This window comes from Meriones unguiculatus, chromosome 9 (genome assembly GCF_030254825.1).
Source record: "Meriones unguiculatus strain TT.TT164.6M chromosome 9, Bangor_MerUng_6.1, whole genome shotgun sequence".
Classification (NCBI taxonomy): domain Eukaryota; kingdom Metazoa; phylum Chordata; class Mammalia; order Rodentia; family Muridae; genus Meriones; species Meriones unguiculatus.
This window is the reverse complement of record NC_083357.1, coordinates 3,474,854-3,481,292: the sequence shown is the minus strand read 5'-3', so window position 1 is coordinate 3,481,292 and position 6,439 is coordinate 3,474,854. Positions and strand designations below refer to the sequence as shown.

Sequence of the window (6,439 nt, the reverse complement as noted above, 5' to 3'; positions counted from 1 at the left end):
CTTTCCACCTTTTTCCCCTTTGCAGTTCAGTTCTGGAAATTTGTATTGTTGTGTCCTCGAGATCAGAGGTTCTATTCTCTGAGGCGGTCCATCTCCTAAGGACCCCTTGGAGGCCACAAGACAGTTTTGCCTATCATGTTCTGTCCCCGTCCATCTTGCTTCCTTGAGGCAGGGTCCCTAACTGAGCCTATGACAGGCTGCTGGGCAGCAAGCCCCGGAGTCTCTACCCCTCAGAAGAGTGGTGCCACACTGTGAGTGGCCAGGGCAGGTTTTTACATGGGTGTTAGGGATTTGAACTCAGGTCTTCACGTTTCTACAGCAAGTGCACTTACCCACTGAGCCACGAGACAACTCAGCTTCTATCTGATCTCTCCTGAGACCCAAATCTGAGGAAAGCAGGTCTGCTTTTCTTCAGTTCTAAATGGCCTCTTCCCGAATGTCACAGAAATGGAGCTCAGCAGTCCCTAGGTCTACTTCTTTTCCTTAGTGGATCGCTAGTGAGGGGACCCATGCCTCTGTGGGTTTCAGTAGCGTTGTCCTTCTGATATCCAGGTAGTTCTCTTAATCCATTCACTTGTCACTTGTGTCTCTTCAGGACTAGCACATGGTGAACCTGTAGATGAATGTTAAAGGCTGAGCAGATAAATGACAGCTGAAAGCAGAAACTCCTAAATGGTCAGAACCAGGCTTTGATGTGAATCAGAGGGCGACAGTGATGGCACTTAGCACTTGTTAATTCTGTGGCCATTCTTGTGCTGGGTTGGGACAGGTGGCTCCTGCCCCCCCCACCTGTTTTGCTAAGGGACAAACTACTCTCCAAAGAATGTGCAGGCAGATTAGTGTGTCAAGAGAGGGATCTGGAGAGTGTGGGCGGGAGACAGAAGGTCAGGGTACAGGGAGCAGCCAGCCAGGCAATCCTTCACTGAGGGGTACAGGCTCAGGCAGCCTTACAGAGTCCAAGCCTGCCATGGATGCTATCTATTGGTCTCTGAAGGAAGGATGTCTCTGCCAGAGGAACAGCCACGTGAAGGCTCATGGGCAGAGGATCAAGTCCAGCTTGAGTATGAGATGCGGTCAGAAATGGGTCTGGAGAAGTCCTGGAGGCTAAATTTTGAGAGCCTCTAAGTCACATCAAGTGTGACTTTTATTAGGAAGACAACTGGGACCACTGAAGCCACCTAAGCTGCCAAGCAATATACTTAAGATCTTCTCAGTGGAGAAGAGACTGAATGCATGAGAAGAGGCTGGGTGGAGGGAGGTCTAACCTAGATTTGGAGAAAACTGGGATGATCAAGGCCAGCTGAGAGGTTGCCGTATCAAGACCTGGGACTAAATTGTTCTCTCTCTGATTTCTTCATGCTCACCCCATGTGTATGTGTCTATGTCTGTGTTTGTATGTCTCTGTGTGTGCACATGTATGTGAGTTCATGATGGCCAGAAAACAACACTGTGTGTCATCTTCAGGAATGCTGATGTTCACCTCCTTTGAGACAGGCTCTCTCATTAGCCTGGAACTCACCAGCTGGTCCAGGTGATACCTGGTCAATGAGCCCCAGGTTCTGGGATTACAAACATATGGCGCCATGCCTGAAATAGTTTGTTTTCTTTTATCTCACATATTTGAATGTTTTGTTTTCATGTTTGTATGTGCACCATGCCTTAAGTGTCCACAAAGACCAGAAGAGGGCCTCAGATCCCCTGGAACCAGATTTACAGGCCGTTGGGAGACACCATGTGCTGGGAACTGAACCCGGCTCCTCTGAAAAGGCAGTAAGTGCTTTTAACCACTAAGCCGTCTCTTTAGTCCTTATGTCTAGTATTGTTATGTGGGTTCTAGGGATCACACTTGGATCCTCGTACTGGCAAGATAAGCACTTCACCAACTGGGATGACTCCTCGCCCTGGACTGGCCGCACGTGAGGTGGGAACCGCGGGCAGAGGCAGGGTGCTAAATTTGGGAGTTGGCAGTAGAAGAGAAAGCAGTTCCAATCTTGGGAGGAAGAGCTAGTAAGGAGGATGAGGTGGTGGTGGACACAATAAACAGAGATGGGTGCCAGTAGAGTCACGGGTCTGAAAAACCTTCAAAGGGAAAGCTCAGGAGACAGCGGGACATCTGAGTCTGGGAAGGAAATCAGGCTAGGCCGGAAGACCTGGGCGGTGGAGGTGGAGGGGGCACTGGAAGGCAAGGTTCCTCACCATCTAAGGTTGGAGGTTGTGTGGTATTCCTGCTGACCTAGTCTAAGGTCAAAGCAAGTTGAAGGCCAACTCCAATCTGACTCTTGGTAGGAGGAGCTGCCAAGTGTTAGGAAGATCTTTCAGGCAAATCAGGAGAGAACGGTCTAAGAACAGATGGGCCCACCAGGCAGCTTTAGGAAGGGTCCAAGGTGGAGGGTGCAGAGCACACGGGAGAAGCCTGACGCTAGGCACAGAATGGAGTAGAACAGCTCTGCAGAAAGGAGGAGCCAGCTCCCATTTATGAGGATCTGAGCAGCTCATCCAGCATGAAGCTCCCAGAGTCATAGAGGACTCTGAACTTGCTCCAGCCCTCATAGGGCAGGTGGAGGAAAGCACTTTACTGGGAGATGATATGTGGCCTTAATCAGCTCTGAGGTCCCTGTGAGGGCCGTCTGTTGTGATGTTGGCTCTCTGTTGGCTACGCAGGATCAGGGTCTCTCTCCCACCTCCTGTGAGAATGCCTGTGCTCATTGTCTGCACATAAAAAATGCTTGTCCTTTTCTCTCCGAGGAGCACAAAGATGTCCCCATGACTCCTTGCTTGGAGGAGAGCGCTCATAGTGGAGGATTCCACTGTACCCTAGGAGACGGGGTCAGGCTGTGGGGCATGCTTGGCCAGTGCTAGGGTGGAGCCAGGGATGATGTGGTCTGAGTTTCTTAGAAGCAAAGGACGGCCACCTGGGAGACATGGCTGGCTGCCGAAGCCATGGGCTGGTGGCCACCAACCCGTCCATTCTCCCTATTGCACCATACACTGTGATATGAATAAAAATAATTTATGTCATGTGACTGCTTTTTAACTAGCTGCTTTCAAGACTTAAGACCGGGATTATAAAAGGCATGCATTTATAAATTATTAGTCCAGAGCTCATAAGCACATATACTTTGGTAGCACTTTAAATTAATTTATTGTCATTCATTGAAGCTGTCTGTGATGTAAACCTTCAGCTATAAATTTGTACCATAGTGTGACACACCATTAGCTAAGGTGCTGCCCGAGTCAGAGTACATAGTAAAGCACTCCAATACAATCTCTGCAGGGACAGATGTCTCCCTTTTCCTCCTTTGCCTGCTCTTCTCGCTTCTCTCCCCTTCCATTCTTCCCTCTCTTTTTTTCCAATGACAGGCAGTAGGGAGAAAATAGAGGTGCTTAAGAGTTGTGCTCACAAAAGAGTAAATGAGAGCTGAGTGGATGGCTCAGTCTAGTTCAGATCCCCAACACCCATATGGAAAGGCCAGGCATGGCACCTGGTAATCCTGGCTCTGGAGGGGTGAGAGAATACAAGTACTCAATCACTGGCCACTAATCTAGCCGACTGGTGAGCCCCAGGTTCAGCCAAGAGACTCCATTTCAGAAAACACAATACAACAGGGAGACACCTGATGTCAGCCTACAGTCTACACAAAACACACACACACACACACACACACACACACACATGCGTGCACGCACACACAGAGCAGAAGTGCATGTGCCTGCATACATAATGCATATAGATATAACACACACAGGCGTGCATACGTCTGCATACATATATGCATACACATATAACACATACACATGGCGGGGTGGATATGGCCCTCCACAGAACTCAGGGGATCCTGTTCCATCACACAGAGAGGGCATGGCTTGTTTAGCACAAACGAATAGCAGGGACTGAGAAATCCTCTCATCGAGAGCCAGAGGACATTGTATGGCTACCCATAAGCAAGAAGTATGAATAAGAAAGAGGAAACAGGCTTGGAAGCACAAGAGATGCAGAGGGAAGTGAGGCAGATCTAGAAGAGGCCAAAGACTAGGGAAAATGGGAAGCTGAGTGATGTCATGGGTCCATGCTCTGGTCAAGCACTCGGAGACCTGAGTTCACACCCAGCCCTGTCTGTGGCTGACCAGAGTGACATTCAGCCTGCTTGTAGCTCATGTGAGTTTGCCTCCGGTTCTCCACTAGAAGGGAGTTTTACTGGCTCAGGGACCCTGCCTTTGGTGGCTCTTTGGGCCATGCGGAAGCAGGATGCAGGGAGAGGCCAGGAGGGTGAGAAGGTTCTAGAGTACTACCTGTCATGTAGAAGTAGAGGCAGCCCCTGTCTTCCCACAGTGGCAAGCCATCACAGCACATCAAGGAGTGGAAGGGGCTGTGGGGTGCACACATCCTTGGAGGTACCAGAGCATGTGTTCGGGAACATGGGTGCATGTTTCTGCCCAGACCTGCAGAGGACAGAGAATGTTCCATTCCAAACCAAGGCAGGCAGGGGTGGCAGCCTTCTGCCTCAGCCCTGGGAGCCCCAGCCACTCAATGTCTGATCCTGGAAAAAGTCTATGGGTATCTGAATGTCTTCCTCTGATGAACTCAGTGTTTTTCTTGTACTCTGAGGGACAGCTTTTTTTTGTTGTTCAATATAAAATCTTACCTACCCACCTGCCTCATTCTTTCACATCTTCCAGATGAGAAGCCTAGAGTGGATGGTATCTGGACTTGACCACAAAGATACAAACAGGTAGTATGATGGTCACTCAAACAGCTTAGCTTACTGTGTGGCTACACAGTATCTGGCACACAACAGAAAATAAATGATGGGTCCTTCCTAGCAGGGTTGTTCCTGGACACACTGTGAGCATTTGTTTCCCACACCTGTCCCATGCAGACATCATCAGCTCCACACCTGTTCCATGCAGACATCAGCTGGGATCCTGGGTCCCAGAATGCTGCAGATCTGTAAGTGTTCTGTGTTTTTCTTAGACAAGTCCTTTGGGGTTAGGGTTGCTGTCTCTCCATCTGCTTGCTTGCCTGGAGGGGTCATTAGAGGTCATTGAGGCAGGATCTATGCCTACTGGCTTTTGGGACTCTGGGAGCCAACCTCAGTTTACCTAGGTAGTAGAGTGAAGAAGGACCATGTGGAGACGAGCCCTGTGAATGGACACTCCCCTGAGAGGGCATGCACTCATGAACATGGTTCTGTACAGGCTTCATGGGGACTTGAAGATAATTCCTGTTCCAGCTCTGGAGGCAAGCTCCAGTCCTTCTACAAAGATGGGCCTTACTCCTCTTCTCCAGGGTCTCACTGGGACATCTTTGTACATGTTACCTTGGAGGCTGTGCAGACTCCAGGCATCCGAAGAAGGACGGTGAAGGACTGGGATAAGGACACCTATGACCTATGACTTCAGAGCTCAGTTCTGGAATCCAGGGAATCCCCTCCGCACTGGTGCGCCCGTCTCCTCTTATCTACAACCAGACCCCGAAGAGCCAAGGACCAGTCCTATTAATCAATTGTCTGCTGTCTGAGCTAAGAGCAGGGCTGCCTGGGCTGATAAACTGCAGGGGGAGGGGGAAAGGACATGGACTCAAGACATGCTTCTTTTATCTGGAGCTGCACCTCATAATTGCTGTGAATCACCACAGTGTGTGCATCTTGGGGCACAGCCCCATCTGACCTGCACCTTCTCGTGCATATAAATCATATCCACTCCAGGCTGCTTCTAGCTGCTCACATCCCACAGAGGGCGGCACACCTGTGGAGATGTTCCACTCCCCCCCCCCCCAGCACCCCTGTCCTGTGCTTTAACAGTCAGTCAGGCAATGCTCTGTGCATACCACACTGGTCTAGGCTGAGGGTGTGTGATTCTTGAGGTGAGCCTGGTACAGAGAGAATGGCCTTAGGAGGTTCCTAAGGTCAGACAGACCCACTATCTGTTGGAGTTGGTTGGTTTGATCCGAGTTTTTGACCATGATGTTAGTAAACTAGTTTCCAGTCACAATCTAAACTCACTGACAACACGTTTGGGGCCCTAAGCAAGCCCTGTCTACAGTTTGTACCTGTACTTCACCACTCCTGAGAGAGGTGCCAAGCTTGGGCATTCTCAGGTCCTAGTCCATGGCTGTCAGGGTCCTGCTGTGCATGGTGTCCGTTTGCTGCTGCTATTGCTGTTGACTGGCTAGACAGAGAAGATACTGCTGTAGGCCGGCCAGACCCGGAAGCCCTGCCGGTCTGCCTTCATCCTGTGGTACTGGGCATTTAAACTCCCGATTCCTGCCCCACGTCACTTGAACCCTGCCAGAAGCTAACACCTCACCCAGGTTGGGCTGTAGTAGGCTACCCAAGGGGTCCCACTGTGCTCTCAAGCCCCGCCCAGCTGGACTATGGCTGTCAGCCTCTTGGAACCCGGGGCACATGGTAGCATTCTGGTATTTTTGCTTCCCCTCTGT

General features: G+C 50.4%; 1 long non-coding RNA gene across 1 annotated transcript; it reads left to right on the top strand.

Annotated features, from left to right (window-relative positions):
• Positions 1 to 958: 958 nt before the first annotated feature.
• LOC132656570 (uncharacterized) lies at positions 959 to 4,937 on the top strand. Its single transcript, XR_009594328.1, has 3 exons — positions 959 to 1,770; positions 4,678 to 4,730; positions 4,825 to 4,937. It is a non-coding gene; the product is annotated as an uncharacterized LOC132656570 (long non-coding RNA).
• Positions 4,938 to 6,439: the final 1,502 nt, after the last annotated feature.